Source organism: Canis lupus, chromosome 8, assembly GCF_048164855.1.
Source record: "Canis lupus baileyi chromosome 8, mCanLup2.hap1, whole genome shotgun sequence".
Taxonomy (NCBI): domain Eukaryota; kingdom Metazoa; phylum Chordata; class Mammalia; order Carnivora; family Canidae; genus Canis; species Canis lupus.
This window is the reverse complement of record NC_132845.1, coordinates 28,574,010-28,600,281: the sequence shown is the minus strand read 5'-3', so window position 1 is coordinate 28,600,281 and position 26,272 is coordinate 28,574,010. Positions and strand designations below refer to the sequence as shown.

The following is a 26,272-nucleotide window of genomic DNA, read 5'->3' as shown; positions in this document are numbered from 1 at the left end:
ATCTCTGGATCATGAGTTTGAGCCCCACATTGAGATTGGAGATTACTTAAAAATAAAAACTCATGTCCACACAAAAACCTAGACATAGATATTTGTGGCAGCTTTATTCATAATTTTTAAAACTTAGAAACAACCAAGATATCTTTTAGTATGAATGGATAAATAAGTGGTATATCTCAGATAATGAAATAAATATTATTCAGTGCCAAAAGGAAATGACCTGTCAAGCCATAAAAAGACCTGGAGGAACCTTAAATGCATATTACTAAGTCAAAGAAGTCAATCTTAAAAGGCTACATACTGTATAATTCCAACTACAGGACATTCTGGAAAAGGCAAAACTATATACAAATAGTAATAAGATTAGTGGTCATGAGGGGTTTGGGGGCACGGGGGATTGAATAGTCAGGGCACAAAGAATTTTGGGGGGAGTGAAAGTATTCTGTGTGATATTGCAATGATGGATATATGTTATTATACATTTGTTGAAAGCCAAATGTACAATACCAAGAGTGAACAATGCATACTCCAATGTGCAATAATAAAAGTATCATACCTAATGTGAACTATGGACAAGTGATAATGATGCACCAATGATGGCTCATTAATTATAACAAATATACCACTGTGATGCTAGATGATGGGAAGGTTGTGTGTGTGTGTGTGTGTGTGTGTGTGTGTGCATGTGTTGGGAGGGGATCATGGAGCACAGGAAACTCTGTACTTTCCATTCATTTTTGCTGTGAACCTAAAACTGCTCTAAAAGAATAAAGCTATTAAGAGTTGTAACAGCTCTTTAACAAGGAACTTGAGTCAAGATTATAACATTTACCTTGTAAAAAGCACACAGAATTTCAGGAAAATTCTGCAAAGGAAGAATTTTGGGAATGAAGAATTGAGCAGGGAACTGGTCCTGCAAAATATCAAAGCATGATGTAAGGCTATGTTACATAAAACAGTATGGTATTGGTATAGGAAGAGGCAGATGGAACTCTGGGTTAGAGCAGAAAATCCAGACAAGAACTCAAATTAATATAAGAATATAAAACATGATGAAAAGAGGCATTTGAAATCAGTGACTCAACACTAATTTATCACTTAGATATTGTGGTGACTGACTAGCCAGTTGAGAAAAAAACCTGAAGCCAATTCCTTACCTACTTTTTAAAACCAATTATAAATGGGTCATAACATTCTTATACATTATGGTAAAAAAAAACACCTAATATAAAATTTACCATTTTAAAGTATATAATTCATAATGTCATGTAACCATCTAGTTCCAGAACGTTTTTTATCACCTTAAAAAGGAAACTCCATACCCATTAAGCAGTCGAGCAGTCGTTTGCCTCCCTCCAGCCCCTGGCAATCATTGATCTGCTTTCTGGGCCTATGAATCTGCCTGTTCTAAACATTTCATATCAATTCAATCATGTAACAGGTGACTTTTTGTGTCTGACGTCTTACACTCAGCAAAATATTCTCATGTTTCATCCACGTTATGGCATGTATTGGTACTTCACTCTTTTTCATGGCTAAATAATATTGTTTTGATTGAATATACCACTTTTTGTTTATCTGTTCATCAGTTGATGTATCAAAGATCTTTTTAAATGAACACCTAAGAGAATAAAAAGATAAATACTTGAATATTTTTATATCTAATCAAAGGATAAGGAAGGTCTTTAAAGTATAAAATATAATTCCATGAAATAAAAACATGTAAATAGAAACACTCTATATAAAGGGGGGAGAGAAGCTATATTCTTCAAAAATGTCAGTGTTATAAAAGACAAAGAAAAGCTGCAGAAAAGTCCCAAATGAAAGGAAGCTAAAGAAATATGACAATCAAATACAATTCCTAACCCTAGACTGGATTCTGTGCTGGAGAGGCAAAAGTACTATAAAAATATTACTGGATTAATTGACAAAATTGGAACACAAATAATAGGTTCAAGTATTATATCAAAGTTAAATGTACTGTAGCAGATAACAGTATTTTAGTCATGCAAGGCCATATACCTATTCTTTGGAAAATATATATTCAAAAATATAAAAGTAAAGGGCCATGAGGTAACTTACTCTTAAAAATAAATGAAAGTATATATATTTATATGTATTTCAAAACAACAAAGCATATTGTTAAAAAGCACTTAATTTGTTATTCCATTAACTATCTCATATCAGATTGTCATCATTATGTAGATAACAATATTCCCAAGGTAATTTTAGTTATTGTTTAAGTTATAAATATAGAATATGCAGTGCATCGAAATATTTGAAACAGCAAATGTAAGTGCCTTTTCCTGATCATCTGTAATCCCATTCCCCAGAGAGAATTACTTCCTATATATCTTTTTAAATCACAACTATGTATACATATTTTAACACAAATGGGATCCTTTTATATATAAACATTAAAAACCTGCTTTTCTTTTCCCGCTTACTAATATGTTTTAGATATTTTACCAGGTTGCTGTTTATATATCTACTCTATACTCTTAAAAAACTATTTATTTGAAAATTATTTCAAATTTATAGGAAAGTTGCAAGAATAAAAAGAATACAAAGAACATTCACACACTATCCAGACTCACATATTATTAGCATTTTACCCCATTTGTTAATTCAGATTATGGGGCCTAGGTTTTTCCATTCCCCAGTTCACGATAACAAAAAAGATAACCTAAGGAACAGTCCAAACAGTCCAATGAAGATGATGATAATATTGATGACATCAGTGATTGCCACTGAGCAGTCAGTATCATGTGATAAGTGTGCCAGATGTTTTACGTAGTTTTATGTCACTTAGTCCTTACTACAGTCCTTTAAGGGTTTCTAAATGAGGAAGCTGCAGATAAGAGAATGTAAGTATCTTGCTCAAATTCATGATGTTGATAAGTGGTGGAGACAGAATTAAGGGGGAGGATGCTCAGACTCTAAAGCCCATATTCTTTTCCCTGTAACTGCTGAATTACCCCTCAATGCAATAGAAAATAGGAGGAAATGTCAACAAAATGCATACCCTGAAAGAAAAATTGATTTCTAATGGTAAGAAATTTAAGGTATCAGGGTGAATAATATTTAATTTTAATTGAGAGAAACACTTGTCTTTTTTCATACAAATCTGCAAAGCTCTCCATGTTTGTACTTGAGCTTCACAGCAATTCTGTCCAGTAATTTGTCTTCCAGGCCAATATATCAAATAAAGATCTAAAAGCAATATAAAATCACTTTTGCTTCAGTAAAGGGCTCTCAACTGGCAAAAAAAAAAAAAAAGAATTATCCTACCCTGTATGCATATGAGAAGATTACATATTTGTACTCTTCATTCCTCTGTAAAAGTTAATCCTAGATTCATTACTGTCAAGTTTGTGAACATTTACATAAACGATAGGTTTGTTATCACTTAATACCAGATTCAGCAGATTACATGCAAAATGTGCAAAGACATGATTAAAAAAATCTTTGATCTTTTAATCGAAAGAGTAAGCAATATTAATTCATTTTGGCAAGTGTGATACATATACTTTATTACAATACTATTTTGCATTTGCGATTACCATACTACAATAATTACTCTTCATTAATGAAGGTTTGTTGCTATGTAATTTCGCTGTGGCTCTAGGCAATAACATCCTTTCTGGAGAATTAGTTAAATTTGCTGTGAAGTTATTTAATAAAACAAATATAAATTTTATCATCATGGTATTTGATTCTGTAAAGCTTGTAGACAGAAATATCACTGAGAACTATGTAGATGGGAAGAGTGAACAATCCTCAAACAGAAGACATAAGATTCAAATTCAAACGCCTAGTATATTTCTGTCAGTATTGAGTCTGTGAAGCTCAAAGAGAAGAAAAAACACCCACATCTTATTGCTGCCCCCCTCTAATAATGGAGATAGCTGTAGACATAAGTAATTACAACACGAGAAGGATGCACATTAATGTAAGGAAAAAAGAAGTGACATGCTAATTATTATTGGAAGGATCCTGGAAGACTTCATGGAAAAGATACTGGAATTCATCTCTGAAGAATGGGTAGGATCAGGAAGCAGCGGAGGAAAGGGGAGAGGAGAATAGGATATAAAAGGCAGGCTTGAATGCCAGTCTAAATGATAAAGCTTTATTCTCAGTGAACAGAAAGTACAGGGTTCTGAGCTCAAAAGTAATATGATCAGAGCTATGAGGAATACTCTGAAGGTATTGTGAAAGGGACATAAGAGTTGGAGAAAATTATGGGTCACACGAAGTTATTTCAGTGATTGGTATGTTTGTCTATCTATTCCCCAGAGAGTTGTCACAGGCTTCTCCCACCAGACACGTATTTTCCATAACTTCGTGTTCTCCCAACTATACATATTTAGCAAACATGCTGCTGAGTGCACAGATGAAGGGAATGAGCTCTTGTCTATGCCTATGGTGGTGGGAATGAAGTGAAAGCACTAAAACTGAAGAGGTGGCATTGTAAAGAGATGTCAAGTGGTTGGATGTAGATGCTCAATGGAATAAAGTTACTACTCAATTTACCTCAATAAAAACTTACAGGGCATTTATCATGTGCCAGAAGTGTGGTAGATGTTAAATACACAAATATGAATTAACATTTGGTCTTTACTATCAAAGAACTAGGGGTGACAGTCAAGGAAATAGATAATAATATAAATAATAGAATATGCAATAATACGTATTTATATACATATATATGCAATAATGTGGGTGGAAAGTTCACAAATAGCAAAGAAACAAGGAGTCTATTTTGTCTAGGGAGAGTGAGCGAAGACTCCATTGAGCAAAATATGGTGGAGTAGGACTTTGAAGAATAAAGAGGCATTGTCAAGGACAGAAGGTGCAGGGGGCCATCTCACAGAGAGAAATTAACATTTGTAAGTATGCGGAGGTCTGAAAACTGTGTGTGTGTGTGTGTGTGTGTGTATTTTGAAAGTGCAAAAGCATAAATCGTAATAGACAAGAACTGGGAACTAAAAAGACATGAGAATGAGAATGGAGAGCTAGGTAGGGGGTAAGAAGGCTCTGCCTTGCAAGATAATGAGTGTGAACTTTAGGGACACCTGGGTAGGTCAGTGGTTGAGTATCTGTCTTCTGCTGAGGCTCAAGGCATGATCCCAGAGTCCTAGGATCGAGTTCCGCACTGGGATCCCTGCCGGGAGACTGCTTCTCCCTCTGCCTATGTCTCTGCCTCTTTCTCTGTGTCTCTCACGAATAAATAAATAAAATATTTTTTAAAAAAGAGTGTGAACTTTGTGTGTGGAGTGAAAGTCTTTAAGCTGCATAGTAACTGATAGATCTGTCTACCTTTCAGATGAGAAGCAGGTTCATGGAAGCCGGGCGAATGGATGGGACACAGGGCAGGACAGCCAATCTTTTACTGGATGGTCTACTCTACTGTTACAATGGATGTTGATTGCTTTTTTCCTTTTTTTAAAGTTCTTTTCAGGATTAAAAAACTGTAGCAAAAAATAAGGTTGTCAAGTGAGAGTATAGAGGGAGGAAAGAAGAGGACCAAAGACAGGAACCTGAGAAATGCACAATGCGCAGATAAAATTTTAGAGTCAGTAAGGGAAGAAGAGGATGCAAAGATATTGGAGAGTGAACAATTAGGAGAAGAGGTATCTGGTGCTGAAGACTTCAGACTTCAGGGGAGGAGGAGTTGGGGAAGCGAATAGAATGATGACCTGAGAGCCCCAAATGAGGTTGGGGGATTGGCCAGTTCTGATAAAGTAGTTTCTTGGGGCAGGGTTAGATTGCATTTGGCAAAGCATGAGATTCAAAAGAAGACATAAGGAAGTAGTGCAGTTAGTGCACACACAGGGAAAGTGTGTCAGGCAAAGGGAAACTAAAACATGTTTGTAATCAGAGGCTGGAGAACTAGTGTTCAGATAAAGGTTGAAAACACAAAAGGAAGAGGGAGTAATTGAGCCATTTCATCAGATGTATTTAATTTCCTTTAAAAAGGAATTAATACCGGAGCAACTGGGTGGCTCAGTCGGTTAAGTGTCTGCCTTCAGCTCAGGTCACCATCCCAAGGGTCCTGGGATCCAGCCCCACTCAGGTTCCCTGCTTAGTGGGGAGTCTGCTTCTCCCTCTGCTCCTCCCCCTTGTTCATGCAGCTCTCTCTCTCTCTCTCTCTGAGATTCACTTTCTCTCTCTCTCAAGTAAATAAAATCTTTAAAAAATTGTAAAAAAAAATAAAAATAAAAAGGAATTAGTACTGTATGCGCTTTCATATTTGATTTCAAAACCAACTATGCTTTTGTTTACATTTACATTTGAGTACAAAGAATCAGATGGGGGGGCTTTTACCACTAATTTTTAATTCCCAACTTTGCCATTTTTCAGACAATAACAGGAACCGGAAAGAAGTGGCTGGGCAGGCTGTCTGTGGTGTGACGCACACTGCCGGCCGACTGCTGGAGTAGATGTTTTCTTGCTTCTCATGAAATGCAGTCTTCTAACTTTGGATCAAACATACTTAATTGTTCAAAGTGATAGTAAGTGTTAGAATAAACCACAACAACTAAATCCGTTGGCAGTAATAGAACTCCACCCAAAGGTTGTTTCGAAAATACACTTTGTGAATGCTGTTACTGCATGTGTCATAGACCTCTTTGGTATAGGAGTTAGACTATTTTTCTGCAAGCTGTTCATATCTCGACTTCACATCCACAGACACACGCACACGAAAACAATCAAAACAGCTGCTTAAACATATATTCGTTTGGGGATTATGCAAGACAAATTTTAGTCCTTACACAGTTTCCTTCCTCATCATCTATCAGAAACTTATCAACATTGGCATATGGTTAGAAAATGCATGTTAATTTTAAATTTTAAATGCTGACAGCCTGAAAAAGGGAAAGCCTGTAGGATATACCTCCTAGGTGAGATGATAGAGCATGAAAGAAAAAAAAATGCATTCTAACCTTAACTATGCATGATTTTAAGATTATCTGTGAAGCTAGGATTATTTACTTTTTGGGATGACACATAATGCTGGTAGGAGGTTGACTATATTTAAGACAAAGCTATTGAATCGGATTTTCTCCCCCAGATAAATCAGCCTTGTTTCACAACCTTGAATTAAAGTAAAATAAAATAAAAATTAAAATTCCCGATGAACATCTTCTGTGGTAGTGTCACATGCGGCTGGAGTATAATTGTATAAAGAAGTAAGAAAAAAAAAAGAAAGAAAGAAGGTTGGAAAACTGGGGCAGGTTACAGAAAGCCTTGCATGAAATATTTAACATTCTGCAATCTGTCAGGCACTAGATGTCACCTTTAAAATCGTACACTCTCCCCTCTGTTACCATTAGACCTTGTGCATATTCATTTTGACATATTTATTTCTTTTATTTTTTACAGTTTTATTTATTTATGTTTCAGTTTTCTCTACTCCCAGAATAGGGCTCAAACTCATGACCCTGAGATCAAGAGTCACTTGCTTTTCCAACTGAGCCAGCCCGATGCCCCTTTATTTCAACACATTCGCTTTATATTTTGTAATTATCATTCATGGAACTATCTCTCCTTCCCAGATTATGAGCAATCTGAAGACCAGGAAAATGTCTTTGTTCTAAAAGCTTTTTATCCCAGAGCTTAGCATGGTGATCAAGCTCAGTAGGTGCCCAAAGAAATAAATGAACAGAAGAACGCATGCATGAGTGCACACATGTGGTACGTGTACACAAGGCTATGAAAAGTGGGCTTTAAGACAAAAGGATATTTGCAGATTAAACTGTTAGGTCTGTACCCTGGATACTTTGCCATGACTCTACTTTTCTTTTTTTTTTTTCTCTCTCTTGAAATTAGGCTGATTATATTCACTCTGGCAATGCAGAAAATATCCCTATCTTTAGGCCTGACCCCAAAAGCAATGTGGACCAGGAGGGCCAACACTGAGGCATGGTCCAGGGTTCAGAGGCTGATGCAGGGGTGTGGTCATTTGGAGTAGCAGAGAGAAAACAGCATAGACTCCATGTAAGGAGATTTGCGATTTACAAGTGGACAGACCAGAAACGGTTGTTAGGTCTTTGCAGCAAGTCCTAGGCTAGAAATGGAAGCTGAAATTAGTTTGTATTCTAGGTAAATGCAATAGCAAAAACTGAGGATAACAAGAGAGAAGAGGGCCCAGAACTTGGGATGTGATGAAGGCTGCTCTCTCAAAGTTCCTCCCATTGGGGTGCAGTCATGTAGCTGGGGTAACAGGCAGGATTGGGTCAGGATGTGAAGGGACCCTCTGGGCTTGGTTCCTGGATTTGCTGCCGTCTCATCCTTATCTACTGGTTTAATTCAGTGAAACTTCATTTGTTACCATTTTGTGTATTTTGTTGCTCCTGGTGTAGCAGGCTCTAAATGAATGCACTGAGAAAGCACAACCAGGAATGAGCTTCAGTTACCACACTCAAGGAGCTCCCAGGAAAGGAAAAATAGTCATATGAACAAATAAAGACAGTAGGTAATAGTCTAGGGAAAAATGCACACAGTTGCTGTGGAAGCTCAGAAGAAATGTCTGAGTCCACTTTAGGATGGTGACAATTGAGATGGGAAAGTCTTCAGGAAAAATTTGACAAACAGAATCTGGAAGGCTGGTGTAGAAGTTTAGCAGGCACACTAGAAGGATAAGAATGGTCGAAGCAGGTAGGAAGATGAGCCAATTAAAAATCAGCATTGTAAAATTTGAGGTACATGAAAAAGCAGGATATATTCAGAATTCAAGTCATTCAGGCAAGATGGGAAGAAGTGGTAGGATATATGGCTGGAATTGGGGGAATGGAGACAAGACAGTGGCGAGGGGGAATGGAGAGTAAGGCATGTATTTGAAAAGCAATGTGGGGGAGTAATTGAGAGTTCGGTGATACAATGGCATATGTACAGTGAAGCGTGGAACAGTCATATATGAGTCCGGGGTTTCCAGAGCTGGCAGCTACATTGGATGGTGATGTACCTATCAAGATTGGGAAAACAAGAGAGGAGGTTGGTGTGGAAGAGATGAGTTTGGTTTGGGACCTATCGAGTTTGAGTTAGTATGTCCACAAACTGATGGACATGGAAAACCATAGAAAGAGACCAATAGATGAAAATATGATTGGGTCATAATCTGAATAAAACTTCCCTCTCAGCTTCTGCCAAGATTGTGGATGCATTCTTGGCTTTTGATTCTGACAAGCCCAAGTCACACATGACTGATTCACAAATCTTCATCATGTATTTCACTCTTCAATGAGAATATGAATTCTTTACCTTTGTATAATGCCTACAACAAAATAAGAGTGTTTGGCTAGATGAAGAGCAAAGTTCCTCCTAATGTTCAGATCTCTATGTCTGGGTAAAATATGTGCCTTTAACAAAATTCTAAAAATAAGAAAAAGTGAAAACACATTTCTGCTTTTCCCTGTACAACTCTAAAAGGCATTTTTGTTTTGGGCTTCCCAGTGTCCCTATCTCCAGTCTCTTTCGGAGGAATTAACTGTATGTAGTGTTAATGTGAGAATTAAGACTTGGGCAGTCTAACACATGAGCAAAGTTAAATCAGACGCTTTCTCCTGGGAGTTTGTATTTCCTGGGCAATGCAAGGAGAGGGGGCAGGTGGCAGTACGGTGGTCACACCTTATATACGCCATCCACTGAGGAAGCAGTGACTGTGGGGCTGCAGTGGCCTTCTGATTCTAGTGACTTGTTGGTCCCTGCCTACTTCCAAGAATCCTGCATTCCAGTCTCCTGTGGTTCTGTGAGCCTGATGCCCCCCTCAATAAATTCTCTTTGCTTCAATTAGCCAATTAGTTTCTGTCACTAGTGATAAGAAACCTGGCTGGACATCACAATAAATTAAGTCCTTTGACCAAAAAGAGATACCAGATGTTTATTTCCTAATTAAATCTCTAATTGAAATAAAGTAATGGTTATTATTAAAGGCATTGCATGTACTCCAGAACCAGAAAGGATCTCAACAGTGAGTTCTTTGGAAAAAAGAACTTATTAGCCTATCATTAATAAATGGTCAGACACATTCCTTCCTCTGTCTAATTATATAGTCCTTACAGTAAGTTGGCCATAGGTAGGATTTTTTCTAGTAAAAGTTAATTGCTGGAATAGTTTTGGAAATTTTTATTTTTCATTTGGTTTTAAATTATAAAAGACTTATCTTCTGCAGGTTAGTATCTGACGAGGAAAGGGATATTATTCTTACTAATTTGGTAACATTTATTGAGTGGTTATGCTAAATGTTGAAAGGGTATGCTCTCTCCCCATTTCGTATTTTCTTAAAGATTTTATTTATTCATTTGAAAGAGTGCATGAGCAGGGGGCGGGCAGGGGAAGGAGAGGAGAGGGAGGATTGCAAGCAGATTCTGTACTGAGCATAGAACCTGATGTGGGGCTTGATCTTCCGACCCTGAGATTACAACCTGAACAAAAATCAAGAGTTGGACACTTAAGACACTTAACCAACAGAGTCACCCAGGCGCCCCTCACCACTTCGTATTTTAAAGCATTTAGCATAGTGACGTTTGTATAGTAAATTCCCCTATTGTCAAGAGAGAGATGAGGAGAAAAACACAGAGTAGGAGCTGTAGGAAGGGACCAACAGTGAGACCATCTCGGATACAGTGGCCAGGGAAGCTTTCCCCAAGGATGGGACTGATACGCTTACACCCAGAGGATGAGAGGAAGCTGCTGTACAAGTGTGGAGAAGTGCATCCTGGTTTCATTGAATACAAACTGTGGGACTTTGGGCAATTTATATAACCCTCCTGTGACTTTGTTTCCTCATCTGTAAAACATGGAGCATGATAGAACCTCTTCTGTCCTACTGTTGTGAGGATTAAATGTGTGTCTATATGGAGGGCACTTAGAACAATGCCTGGCACATAGCAAGAGCAAAATAAATTCTAGTCATTCTTATTATTCAAAAAGAGGAAAAAAAAAAATAAAAAAAAAAAAAAAAAAAAAAAAAAAAAAAAAAAAGAGGGACTAGCAGGTGAAAAGCCTGAGGCTGTTAAGGTCTTTGGCAAGTTGATTAAACTGAAATAAGATTAGAGTGGCTAGAGCAGAGTGGGCAAAGGCTAGTGGCACAAAGATGAGGCTGAAAACAGAGACAGGGGCAGATCATTTAGTTTGGTGGGTTTTGTTGTTTTCTGAAGGACATAGGAAGCCATTGAAGAAGTTAGCAGCAGGAGACTGATGTTACTGGATTTATGTTTTAAGATGATCACTTCATCTGTGGAGAACAGGGTGGAGGGGAGCAAGAGGAGAAAGAGTGACCAACCAGGAGGGTGCTGTACAGTAGTCAGGGTAGGAGAGGATAATGGCCCAGACTGAGGTGGAAGGAGTGAAGAAGACAGTGGTATCAAGATATATTTTGGAGGGATACCTGGGTGGCTCAGTGGTTGAGCATCGGCCTTCAGCTCAGGGCGTAGGCCCGAGGTCCCAGGATCGAGTCCTACCTTGGGCTCCCCTTGAGGAGTCTGCTTCTCCCTCTCCCCATGTCTCTGCCTCTCTCTGTATGTCTCTCATGAATAAATAAATTTTTTAAAAAGATATATTTTGGATATTAGACTTGGCAGTATTCAGGAATTAATTGAGTCTGGGAAAATAAAAACAATGGAGATGATCAGAACAGGGCTGCCACACACGGTTGTGAGGGATGTTCACTGCATAAGAGTGTTAAGCTGACAAGGGCATGTGGAGCTGAAATCCATCACATGTTTAGCTCACAATGTCCTGTCCCCTGCCATGGGCTACATGCATGTGGCAGGGGTGCCTTTTTCTAAATTCTACAAAGACCATAGGCAGTCCAACCCCTTCTTACTTGGGTAGCTAGGTAAATGGTGTTGCCACTGACAAAAATGAGGGCACTAGGATGGGGGTGAGACATGTTTTAGAGAAAAAAAATCAAGGGTTCAGGCCCGGTTAACATTGATAGGACTCTAAGATACTTATGTAGAGATCTCAGATTGGTAGTTGGTTGCCTAATACTGATTTTCTACTCATCAGCTTTGTTTCCGATCATGTATTTGTAGATGCTTTCAAAGTTTCACTCAACACAATCACTATTTACAAATAATGGCAATTTTATTAATTCCTCTCTAATCCTTACTGCCCCTGCTCAGACCTCCAGAACAATGCTGAGTACAAGGGGTGATAGTGATCATCCTTGCCTTATTCCAGATCTCAAAGATAAAGCTTCTAGTGAGCCTCCATGAAGCATAATTGCTAATTGTTTCTTTGTAGAGATCCTTATCAGATGAATGAAGTTCCTTTCTATTTCTAGTTAGCTAAGATTATTTTTTACCATAAAATGATGATAAACTTTATCAAATGCTTTTTCTGCATCTATTGAGATAATCATGTTTTCTCTCATAATTTTTCTTTCTTTCTCATAATTTTCACTTCCCATAATACCACTGGATTTTTGGTAACAGTTCTGTTGGCCTCATGAAACAACTGGCTCACTTTCTATTCTTTGGAACATTTTCTGTTGAAATAGATCCATCTCTTCCTTAAATTTTTTATAGAGTTCATTGTTCATTGGTAAATTATCTGGACCTGGACTTTTCTTTGTGGAAAGGATTTTGAATACAGATTCATTTTCTGTAAGAGTTCTTACTATTTAGATTTTTTCTATTTTTTTCTTTACTTTTAGTAAATTGCGTTTTCCTAGGAATTTATTCATTCCATCTAAATTTTCAAGTTTATTAATAAAGATATTTAATAATATTTATGATAGGGCAGCCCGGGTGGCTCAGCGGTTTAGCGCTGCCTTCAGCCCAGGGCGTGATCCTGGAGACAGGGGATGGAGTCCCACGTCAGGCTCCCTACATGGAGCCTGCTTCTCCCTCTGCCTGTGTCTCTGCCTCTCTCTCTCTCTCTCTCTCTCTCTCTCTCCCCATCTCTAATAAATAAATAAAATATTTAAAATAAAAAATATATATAATATTTATGATAGTCTTTTCTTATCTGTTTAGGAACCTCCATTTGGTATTTGTGTCTTCTCTCTTTTTTTCTTGGTCAGTCTAGTCAGAAGCTTATCCCAAAGACCCAGCTTTGGGGAATGACTGATAATAGTGCAGGGTTTTTTCTGGGAGATGATAGTGTTTTAAAATTAAGTATTGGTGGTGGTTGTACAACTGCGTGAAATTTACTAAAATCCACCAGGCTGTACATGTTAAAAGGATGAACTTTATGGATATGCACTATATATAATAAAGTCATTTAAAATACATATGTAAACAAAATAACATGACCTATATAACCTACTCAAATATCAGTAAAGTTTATAATATTAGCCTACATCAAGACTTCCAGTAATATCCATTGTCATAGGTTTTGTACACTGTTAGGTTCTTTATATCACATAGTTGTTGACAAATCAACCACATGAATAGTATTGCCAGGAAGATAGGAATCATTAATATTATATATTAAAATCTTCAAATTTTGTGGGGCGCCTGGGTGGTTCAGCCAGTTAAGTGTCTGCCTTCAGCTTAGGTCAGGATTCCGCGATCCAATGGGGAGTCTACTTCTCCCTTTCCCTCTGCTCTTTCCCCTCACTTATGCTCTCTCTTTCTCTCTCAAATAAATAAATAAAATCTTGTTTAAAATATTCAAAATTTAAATAATAACTATAGTCTCCAGAGAATTCTGGTACATGTTCTGTCCATAGAGACCAAACCAATCTAAGGAAAGTAGGTCAGAGAACACAATCCAGTTCAAACTTGGCACAAGATGAGGTAATGTTTTTTTCTTCACATAATCATGATGTTTTCTAATCATTCTGATTCTGACCTTTAAATCAGTGGGTAGTCTATTATTACTTGGTGGCTGCTGAATCCAGAGTCAACATTTTGGAAACTAAAGAATGCCCATCTTCTTTCAAAATCTTTTGGCTTACTACAAGCTGAGCCCAGCTAAAATCTCTTGCCAGAGTTTAGTTATTTCATGCACATGAACAAAACAACAAACAGAACACAATTAGCAGAGGATGAAAAAATAGAGAATATGTTTATTTTCTAACATGTTAAAGATGTTAAGATCACATTAAATATATTAAAACACTTAAAAAGAAATTGTCATCAAGCACATTTTAGTCTTAAGAGATTATAAATCAGATTTTCTTATTCCTTAAAACATGTTATTCTATTTTCTATAGACAATACACAAGAATATTTAATAAAACTGGGAAACTTAAATTTTAGAAATCCAAGTGATAGAATATCTGCTCTCTCCACAGGCCGATAAGATATATTCCCTGCTTCTAAAAGGTATATGACCCATGAATTTGAAAGGAAAAGAAAAAAAAATCGTCTATGGTTCTAACTCAATAACTCTTGCAAAAGTGTGTGTGTCCTTTTTGGTATTTATTTTTGTAATGAGTCAAGCAGCTTCCTCTCTGAAAAGAGTAGCTATTCATTTATATAAGTACCATATAAAGTGTTCAAGTTATTTTTTAATAAATTGTTAGCTTTTCTAGGGTCTTTACCACCCTTCTATCATGTCCAAAATGTCTTTATTAATTAAAAAATTCTAGAAACAGAAAATACAGAGATGGTTAGAGGTACATATTGGAACACTTAAGAAAGATGATTTGAAGTCTTGACTCTTCACTCTAAACTCTTTACTGAGGAATATATAGTTTCTATATATTGATTTATTCGGGATAGTAATAAATTTCCTCTGTCTATGAGAATGGAAAGAATTAAGTGCAAATTACTTAGTATGCAGGTGTATATCGAGGAATGGAAACAAAAATGACAAATATAATTTTAGATTCAGTAATATGTGTTCCTTAAATAACCTTTGCTCTGAAAGGTTAAAATACTGTGAGAAAATGGAAGTGTGAAGAAATGGTTTATTAGATATTCATTCTTGAACCTCAAGGCATCCATGTCTTCATGTATTCAATGATGCATAAGAAACTTTAAAATCATACCCAAAAGAAAATTCTTATGACTCATAACAGACAAAAGTTTATATATGTTTTATAAAGAATTCCTGCAAAACAATAAAGAAACATAAATCAATAGAATAATGGGTTTTGGGTATGAACAGACAATTCATCAAAGAAGTACAAATACATAATAAACATATGAAAAGATGAGCTTCACCAGCTAAAACAGATAAGTTAAGTATATTTTTTCTACTCAAATTAGAAAAATGTAAAAGATTGATATCAGCAACTGCTGGACAGGTGTGAGGCATGGAGAAATGAGCTTTCTTTTATATTGTTGGTAGAAATATAAATTTACACAAACTTTTGGATGAGTTTTAATAGGGAAACAGTTTTCCCTATTAAAATCTGAAAAGTACATGTCCTGTTACCCCACTTCCAGGAATCCATCCTTTAGACAATGGCTACATGATAACGTAAAAATAAAATAGAGGATGGTCATTACAGCGATATTAGTGACAGTAAAAATTTAGGAACGACTTAAATATCTATTGAGAAATGAATAAATAAAGGTGTAGATATAAAATCATTGCAGCCATTAAAAAAAAAAAACTGACAGTCAGGGTTTCTGATGTACTGGCAACGTACTGGTTTTTCTAAATCCAAGTAGTAAATGTAGGGATGTTCACTATGGATAAATTTATATACATATATAGTTGGACAGGTTTTTACATGCATCTGAATTTTCACAAAAAAATGAAAAGGAATGAGTGAGGATAAAATTATGTGAATTAATCCAGTAAAATATATATAATATATTAAGGAAAAAACATATTAGGCCATAAAGACCATTATGAATGCCATAATCCCAATTTTATGGGAAAAAAGTACTATGTATGCATATTTATGACATGTCATTATGCTTCTATATATATAAAAAACCAAGGAGGATATGTAGCAAACCTCTGGAGAATGGGATTAGAAGGATGCTTTTAGGAGGAATGGAGTGGCAATGGAGAGCTTTCATAATTTTCCTAAAATATAAAATATGTTTGATGGTGTATATATATATATTTACTTTTATGTGTGTTTCAAATGACAAAAAGAAGAAAGCTTACTTAGAAGAATTGAAGAAAGCAAAACAAATGTATTGAGACCAAATATGAAGATGTTCCAGTAATATTTATCCAGCAATAGAAAGTTATTTATGCGGTTAATGAACAATTATCAAGTATTTTTTACACACATAATAAAAAAAATTATCCTATGTACTTGGAAAGGGATAGTTTCTAGAAAAATTTAAGACACTGTAGTTATACCCATGTTTCTCACATTGTATTAGAGAAATTATCAACTACAGATGATCTATTTTTAATACAAATTTTGTGGTGATAAATCTGAATTCAGTTAGAAATCACAATACATTAAGAATTTTTTCCAAATAGCAATAAAAGCAGATGTTTGTTCAGTGCTAATTAAGTTCTAGGCATGATTCTAAATGCTTTATATGTATTCATTTATTTAAATATTACAACCAATCATTATAATCATGTCTATTTTACAGTTGAGGAAAATGAGATATAGGGTTAAATAACTTGACAAAGCTCACAACTTATAAGTAGTGGTGCCAGGATTCACACCCAAGCACTTTGATACTAATACTACCACCATCCTACATTGTCTCTTATTATTTCAAGTAAAACCTAATATTCATTTAAAATGATGTGCTAGGGGATCCCTGGGTGGCACAGTGGTTTAGCGCCGGCCTTTGGCCCAGGGCGCGATCCTGGAGACCCGGGATCGAATCCCACGTCGGGCTCCTGGTGCATGGAGCCTGCTTCTCCCTCTGCCTGTGTCTCTGCCTCTCTCCCTCTCTCTCTCTCTCTGTGTGACTATCGTTAAAAAAAATAATAAAAAATAAAAAAAATAAAATGATGTGCTATTATATTAAAGTATGTTTTGTGTCACCCTGTAAGGCACATGAAAACATTTTGAAAAATATAAAATGCTATAAAATGTAATATATGATTGTAAAATTTTAGTTATTCACTTTCTTCCCATAACTAACAGATGCTTTACTGTGACAGAGAGTTACATTGGATGTTACACTTATGGAGACAAAGTTTGGGTTTGAAAGAAATAATATACAATTTCAAGAAACTGATCAAAATTAACTGTTTCTTATTTACTAATGTAGACTAGTATTAATTGCTCCAACAATTATTTTTATACATTCCAATTCCAAGGAACTATGGAGCAAGTTATCACGATTTATTTATTAAGATTTATTCTGCGATAAAACTTTGGGAGTAAGTGGACTATGCAATCCTTTTTTTCCAACAAACTTAAATACAGTTTAGAAGATGGAAGGCATTTCACAAATTTCTGGAGAACAATAACAATGTATATAAAAAGTATTAGAATGAGTGTCAAAGATATATAAGAAATACATAACCGTTCAAAAAAATAAAAGAAAAACATAACAGTTCAGAGAAGGTAGACACTGTCAGGATATGAAATGAAGGAATTCTTATGTCTCATGTGGAACTGAAGTTTGGTCTGCGAGGGAGTGAAAGAATTGAGGAGCCATAAAAAGAGGGTACTTTACTTTTGTTTTTGACAGCTAAACATAATTATGATGTTGTTTTACCTACTTTCTTGGGACTGCTGGAAAATCACTATAATGATGGAATTAAATGATGAGAAACACTTCCTTTGTAATTCTTTTATGCATTAATTACTAGTAATTAATTACTGCTTCCCTGACTTTAGTTAGACAAACCTAAGCAGATGTACAGATAGCTGATTACTTGTTATGGTATATACATCTTACTAATTTCTAATTAATATTTAATTTCTAATTAGTAAGATGTATATACCATATACATCTTATATGTATATATACCATATACATAATTACATTTCTAATTAATTAATAATTAATTAGAGATGTAAAGGTTATCGGTCAAAGTTACCCAGTAACAATCAGGGCTTCTTAACTTTGATTTCAAAGTTTCACCATACTCAGGTATTCATGGTGTGGAAATATGAAAGCAAAAACACCAAGAATATGGACTCTCATATGAATAGTAGGATGTAGAAAAGAACAGGAGATTACAGTGAGTTAACAACTGCCAATTCCTTAATATGCAAATGTTTGTACCGGGAAAAATCATCTAAGTAAAATACTTCATGCTGTAGAGGGGAAAGGAAATTGCATGAGAATTAGCTATTCAAGAAAGGTCAAGTTAGAGACAACTTTAATGATGGAGCTGCAAGGAAGTGGTTTAAGAATATTTCCTTAAAAGAAAAGTCAGAGCAACTAATTTTATTATCTTTAATGAGCTCCCTGGGCCTTATCTAATGTTTTCCCAGAAATCCTCTTGTAAATCCTTAAATTTACAGAGGTTCTTAAAAGAACTCCCACTCTTCCCCTTCTATCGGGTAAAAAGAGTCTGTCATATTGTGGGGAGGGGAGGACAGGGCAGTGGGTAGGTATTCATGCCAACAGACTGAGAGCTTGTCCCAAAATAAATGCCTGGAAAAAATCCAAATTTTCAGTCATCAATATTCCATCCCTATTCCACACAAGCAAAAAGGAACAAAATACACAGTAAGAAAGGCAGACAAATTAAAGGAGAAATTATCAGAGGCTCCCCGAAACGGTTTCTTTTTAAAATGGGTTGACAGAAAAGGTCAAGGTCAGTATATCTTCCTATACAAACTGTAGTTGTGATGAAGCAATATGGAGCAGTAACCAAAACAATCACAAAGGCAGTAAAGGAGAATATTGTTTAATAAGGCCGTCCATATTTGGGTCCCTCAGGAAACTGAATAATATTGAAATTTGAGTGCACTGGGGCATGACCACAAATGCAAATTGCATACTAAAATTTTCAGCTTGAAATTTTCAAAATTAATTTTTGAAATTAATTAATTCAATTACTTTTTAATTAAATTAGAACATTCAAATAAGCAATTGGGTTTTTTTTTCTGCATGGGAATTTTTCAGCTAGGTTTATATTGCTTCAATGAATGGACTGCTTGATTTTTTGAGGATTGGAAATAATACATTATTATCCAGCCCCTAGGTCAAGAGGTATAGGTAACAATTACTACTATTTCCTTGAACCCAGAGTGTCTTAAGTTGGATATATTCTTTGTCTACTCTTCCTTACAATGTCTCCTCCTTCCCAGAGGGAGAGAGAAACATTATAAACAACAAAATATTCTTTGGAGCTCATGCTCTTCTCTCATCTGTGTGAGATGGAGCTGGGAAAAGTGATTTATAAAATTGATTAATAAATTGTCAGATAATATACTTTATAATGAGACTTAAAAAGATTGGTGAACAATATGCTAAAAAACTTAAAGAGAAGAGCCCAGGGAACTAGTTCATTGTCTAGTTTTATTACCACGTACAGATGACACTTAGCCTCAGTTTTGTCATTTACAAACAAACCTACTTAAGAGTAGTTGTGAGAAACAATATGAGATTAATATCTTAAAACAAATACAGAACTGTATACAAAAGCAAGCTATTATTGACTTCTTATTTTTACTATTTGTCATTTAGCATGTAAATGCGATCTCTTATGAAAAGCACTGACCTAAAATCTAAATTAAAACTACACTGACCTTTTTTATCTATAAATAGGGAGAAATAAATAAATAAATAAATAAATAAATAAATAAGGAGTAAGGTCATTTACAGTTTCTTTAGTAAAATGCTATTGGTAGGGGCTAGTTGCCTGTGGCAAGTAATAAACTTACATGGACTTTCTTCAAAATTTCATATTTATTATCTGTATTAGCTAAAATTAGGTTTGGCAGCAAATGACAGAAACAATAGCTTAATAAGATGAAAGCTTCTTTTTGTCTCATATAAATGTCAGGAGCAGCTCATGACTCACAAGATAACCCATGCTACAGGAATCCAGGATCCATTCATCTCAATGTTTTGTCCTACCGGGCTTCAACCTCACAGTCCAAGATGGCAACATCACATTCCAGAGGAGCAGAACTGGGAAAAGGTCAGAAAACAAGAGTGAAAGGACATACAACCTGCTGTCTCTAAGGAGCGGTCATGAAAACTGCCACAAGACACTTCTATTTGCATGCTATTGGCCATGCCTGGTTGCAAGCTAGAAATGGAGTATCATAAAAAAGAAAAAGAAAAAGAAAGAGAGAGAGAGAGAGAGAAAGAAAGAAAGAAAGAAAGAAAGAAAGAAAGAAAGAAAGAAAGAAGAAAGAGAGAGAGAGAGAGAAAGAAAGAAAGAAAAGAAAGAAAGAAAGAAAGAAAGAGAAAGAAAGAAAGAAAGAAAAAAGAAAGAAAGAAAGAAAGAAAGAAAGAAAGAAAGAAAGAAAGAAAGAAAGAAAGAAAGAAAGAAAGAATCCATTGTGAACGGTCACAGTTCTAAGACTCTACCACCATGGGAACAACTACTAGGGTTAACTAGCTATCTCTGTCATTTATCATTTCATTTAATAGAATTATTTTAGTTTAGAAACTTTTTCTTCCTGAAAGAAAAAAGAGAATGAACAGAAAAATATGTCAGGAGAGTGAAATAAAGCCACTTTGGGAATGTATATCATTGTCTTTCTAATTTTGAAAATTAGTAAGCCCAATAATGTAAAAGATTTTAAATGTTGATTATTTTTATCATTATGTAATCATTATGCCTATACTTCTGAATATCTACAATATCTTATTTCTCTGACTTTGCATTGACCTAAACTACACTACATAAAACTACAAATAATGTAATCATAAATGATAAGAATCTCATAGCATATAAAGCATGTAACAGAACCTCTACAGGGAGGCAGTATGAAAATATGGCAAGAGCACAGGCTCTATAAGGAAAGTCTTGGAATGGAAGCCCCCCACTCATCCACTCATTCATTCATAGTATCTGCTGCTGTTCTGTACATATGTCTCAGGTAGTGTGTCTTATGCATAACATTTACAGTCTATTTAGGGAAACAGGAATAAAATGTACAATTTTACAAGTACTAATTCAAATTAAAAGTGTGATAAGTAATTCAAAGTAGGAGTATAGGGTACTGTGAACACCTAGAAGTAAGACCTAGCAATTAAACAGTCCTGGAGAATTTATATTTATTAGTTGAAAGATCTTCTACACTTAAAAGTTTAGATACACTATAAAGTAAAAAAAAGAAATTGCAAAACAGTGTGAGCAGTATGATTCAATTTCATTTAAAATGCTGCACCCAAAATATTATTACATGTAAACAGATCCATAAAAAATTATAGGATATATCTAATATATATATGTTTTGTTTATATTATATTTACATAAAATACATGCAATAAGTATGTATTTTTTGTGCTTAAAAAATAAGTAAATGAAAATAAAGAAAAAGAAATAAAAATGCATTTAAAAATAAAACTTAGGGATATAAAACTGACTGTAACATCAGTCTGGCATTTGGACATTGACCTGCACCTAGTAAATGCTCAAGGAAAGCTTTAATTACATTGGTAGAAAAAACGATATTAACACATACACGCACATGCACAAATGCGCATGCAGATATATTTTCTAATAAAACAAATAATGTTTTGAAGTACATTAGTTTATTTATTTTATAATACAAGTTCAAAATTTGGTATCTATCCTTAAAGATAATTATATTTTCCCATACAAGACAGGGAAAATAAATCCTGATTCTCCTTAGTTTTCGGGAATATTGAAAGAACTAAAGTAAAGATGATTTGGCTCTCACAAATAAAAATACACACATTGAGAATTGATTATATAAAATACCATGCTTTAGGGAAAATACTGATAAAAAGTAGTTTACCAACTCAACAAATATATATCGGTACCCATTTTGTACCAGGTCTTGTGCGATGCTCTGCAGATTCCAAAATGAAAAGGACGTAGACTCTGCCTTCAAAATACTTTTGAATTAGTGATAGAGATATATAAATAACTTTCTTTAAAAACTACTAGAAAAATAAGTAACCATAGGCAATTTTTATGTTTTATTTATTTATATTTTTGAAAGATTTTATTTATTTGACAGAGAAAGAGAGAGAGAGAGAGAGCACAAGTAGGGGAGCAGCAGAGGGAAAGGGAGAAGCAGACTCCCCAAGATGTGGCGTTCCATCCCATGACCCTGGGATCATGACCTGAGTGGAAGGCAGACGCTTTAACCAACTGAGCCACCCAGATGCCCCCTTGGTAATTTTTAGATCTACACATGCTAGCACATGCACATACTTTCATAGAGTGACACAGAGTTTTATATTTTAACATCAGGGCAACCAAGGGCAAAGAGCTCAAATGGTTTCCCTTGTTGCAAAAACATAAAAATACAGAATAATGCATTTGAGCTGAGGGGATTAAAAAAAAAAGGAGGAAGACAAATTTTGCTTAAATATCCATCATACTTAGAAAATTTGGTGGCTCCTTTTTAAAAAGTCACATTCCAGGCTTTATGAAATGATGCTAAACTGTGAGATAGTTTAGCTGCTGACCATGTAAATCATTATGGAAAAAGTCCTTCTCATATCTCAAAAAAGTTCTGCTTTTCTTTTTTTGTCAGTTTTTTTAGTGGTGACTGTGGTAACAAAGGAAAGCCTTAGATCCACAGTGATAAGACAGAGTGGTTATTTTTCTTTCTTGACAGTCAGCATGGACATTTATACTGAGAGTAATACGCATTTTCATTATCCATGTAATGAAACTCCTTTGTAATGGTGTTCGGAGACAGAACTAGCTCTCAGACATCTAATCATTCATCCCACCAACATTTTTCTTTCTTCTAGAATGTGCCAAATAATTTCCGGACCCTGGACAGTAAGAGGTGAGGAAGGCATGGTCCAGGCCCTTGAATTCACACAGAAGCTTACTGTGAATGCAACAAATTTCCTATAATCTGGCATGCTGTGGTTAACAGAAATAACTATATACCCTTAACCAGATAGCCTTCATTTCTTCATTTAATAAATATGTACTGAGTTCCTTCTATGTATTAAAAACTGTGCTATATATAATATAGTTGTAAACACAGACATAACCTCTATTCAAAAGGAGCGGATAGTCTGTTAGGGGAAAAATGAGACAGAAATTGTTAGTTTCCTACATGATTTCCATTCTCCCTTCTTTTTTTAAAAGAAGTCTGATTCTTGTCTAGGGAGCAGTATGTCCAGTTCCAGACAATGGATGACGATTCATCTAAGCCCGTGATTCCCAAACTGTGTGCCCAGTCTCCAAGAATGCCAAAGTAAACTCACTGGGGGACCATGGCATAGTTTAATTTTCAAGAGAAGCAGTATGATTCAAAATTTGTTGGACTGTGTGCAAACTACTAGCTTAGCGTACGGTTTCCATATTAAATCACTTCGTTCCTTCAGAATATGCCATATTAACTGCAAAGCAGGATTTTCAGTGGTTGCTGTGATTAAAAAACAAACAGATATGGCAATGAAAAGCATGGAGAACAACCAATGGCACTCTCCAATCTGATTCCAACATTTGTGAAGCTGTAGAATGCCCATAAGTATATACATCCTATTAGTAACATGTGGTTATTTAAACATAGAAAAAGTATTACTTTTCTTTCTGTTTATGTGTATAATTTATTCAAATGACTGCTAAGTTATAAATGGAACTTTAATGTATTTCTTTTGGCACAAGAAAATTACTGAGACCCCAAGGGAGCTATGCACCAAGAAAGTTTGGGATCCTTTGGCCAAAGCCAATCATTTTTTAATCCTCTTTCCTGCTTCCCTAGCTTCCTTGCATCTAAAGGTGAACATAGGACCCAATTCCAGGCTAAGCAGAAATGCACCTGGAGGTAAGAGAGGAAGGACAGTGCTGAGAGAGCATTTACTTTTCAGATGAAAGGGGACAATGGCAACAACTGTTAGGTGTCCTTCAAGAGTCCAATTCCTTTAGCAATGTAATCCTACAAGATACAGGTAAAGACCACATATTCCAGCCTCCTTTCCAGCTACATGTAACCAACTGACTAAGCCCTGACCAAAAGTACATGAACAAGAGAGATACATACAAATTTTTAATCATACTCCTAAAAAGAAAGAGCATGCCTCTACTTCTTTCCCCTTTCTTGTCAGACCCCAGGAAATTAAACAATCATCTTCAAATGCACATAGATAATATCACTAGCATTCTGAGATAAGAATGTTAGGCCTCCTTATTTCGAATCCACCACTTTTTCTATATGTTACATTCACTGAGATCTTGGAAATCTCTGCTATAATTTTATATGCCATATTTGATATGTTAATATGATGAGGTCTTTTTGATATATCATATTTATTCAAAATAAGACAAATTCACATCATTATAAATGCATAGACCATCGCATTATGGTTAATAAGTAAGATTTAGTTAACGGGTCAACCCAGTTTATTAACCTGCAACAGCTAAAACCTAGACCCTAACTCATGCATTGTAGGTTCCCTCTACAAGAGGCAGGTCACATGGGAGTTGGACAGGTCCTATGGTTAGGAAGAGCTGCAAGGCAGGGCTTTAGCCATTGCTCCGTGAAGTGGAGTTTCTCTCAATCAGGAGTGGGAAGATGCAAAAGTGATTGCTTTTTATTCTATAGAATGTAGGGAGTTCTAATTTTAGTTTATGTAAAGGAGCTGAAGTAAACATGACATATACAGAGACAATAAGACAAATGGATACTTAAGGACAGACATAAACCACAAGATTATAAAATAGCAAAAGAATTCATTAAAAAATTAGCAAGAACATGACATCTGAGACAGGTGACTTTGTAACTAAGTCATTGGAAGTTCTGTAAAAAAAAAACATCTAAAGGGATTTCAAAACATAATAAAATTTCATTTCTTTAAAAACATGTAACTATTTCTTTTACTACTTGCCATGCTCAGTCACACCACATACAAAATTATTTAATTCATTAAGATATATAAAAAAACAATGGTTGAATTCCTAAAAAAGATGATAATGACTGAAGATATCTACAAAGCATACCTACATACCACCTATTCCAAGTCATCTACAAGATCTCAGACAGAACTGTAGAGTGCTTGCAAAGTCATAGTCACTGAACTACAATATTGTGGTGGCCCAGGGATCCTCAAGTTTCATGGCACTGTCCTTGATGGCTTCTCCCAAGAGACATAGCACCTATATCTTTTGGCTGTGCCAGTGTGATGAACACTGCATTCTAGTGCATACACAGCAGCTTCGTTGGACTAACCACCCTTAGGAAGAACCCAGGAGAACAGAAAAAAGAAGACAATGATCACCAATATTTTAGAAGGTATATATTTTTAACATTGTTTCCCACAAACCTTGGGTCCCTGATATGTGTGGATGACTTCTTTGTGTAATTAAAACTTTCTCTAAAAATATGAGGTTGAGGGATGTCTGGGTGGCTCAGTGGTTGAGCGTCTGCCTTTGGCTCAGGTTGTGATCCTGGAGTCCTGGAATCGAGTCCCACATCAGGCTCCCTGCATGGAGCCTGCTTCTCCCTCTGCCTGTGTCTCTGCCTCTCCCTCTGTGTCTCTCATGAATAAATAAATAAATAAAATCTTAAAAAAATATGAGGTTGAAAATGAATGTATGGTGAGTTTATCTAACATCTAACTGAAGAAACAGGGACATCCTGCCTGTATCTATGTAAGATAAACATACAAAAAAATACACATCAGACTTGACAAAGCCAATGTAGAAGAAATACAAAGGCATATTAAAAAGAGATGCTCTAAGCAAAAGTGGCTCATTTTTTTAGGTTATAATAGTCTCAGTGACTTATTTCTGAAAATGGCTTAGTGTGTGTGCATTCGTTCTCCCAAATGTGAAGCAAGCCTGCTAGGATGAAAAAAAGTTCTGAGTAGAGAAATGAAGAAAACTTCACTAACTAAGCTAAGCAGCAAGAAGCTGGAAAATCTGATCTACTGAATCCTAATTTTCTACCCTGTCTTTAGTCCTCATTCTCTTTCCAGTCCTGTGGATGGGCCTAGACACACTAACACTTACTATGTTTTAAGAGAGGAGACTCCAGAAAATGGCCTCATTTGTTAATTTTATTATTTTTTTTTTAAGATTTAATTTATTTATTCATGAGAGACAGAGAGAGAGAGAGAGAGAGAGAGAGAGGCAGAGACACAGGCAGACGGAGAAGCAGGCTCCATGCAGGGAGCCTGACATGGGATTTGATCCCAGGTCTCCAGGATCATGCCCTGGGCTAAAGGTGACACTAAACTGCTGAGCCACCGGGACTGTCCCTCATTTGTTAATTTTAAGAACTATTTTGTGGTGTGCAATTTGCTTTTTGGTTTTGGTGCCTTTCTTTATACGTGCTAAACTGTGGCAATCAGTATTTGCCAGA

The 26,272-nt window shown here is 35.6% G+C and overlaps 1 long non-coding RNA gene across 17 annotated transcripts in view; it reads right to left on the bottom strand.

The window, feature by feature from the left end:
- LOC140638053 (uncharacterized) overlaps window positions 1–26,272 on the bottom strand; it is a 148,189-nt gene that overhangs the window by 60,073 nt on the left and 61,844 nt on the right. For 5 of the 17 annotated variants that reach the window (XR_012035168.1, XR_012035171.1, XR_012035166.1 and 2 more), the window contains one exon: window positions 19,822–19,931. The exons of the other annotated variants lie outside the window; for them this stretch is intronic. This is a non-coding gene — a long non-coding RNA (uncharacterized lncRNA). The remainder of the gene's footprint in view (window positions 1–19,821; window positions 19,932–26,272) is intronic. 17 annotated transcript variants of the gene reach the window in all.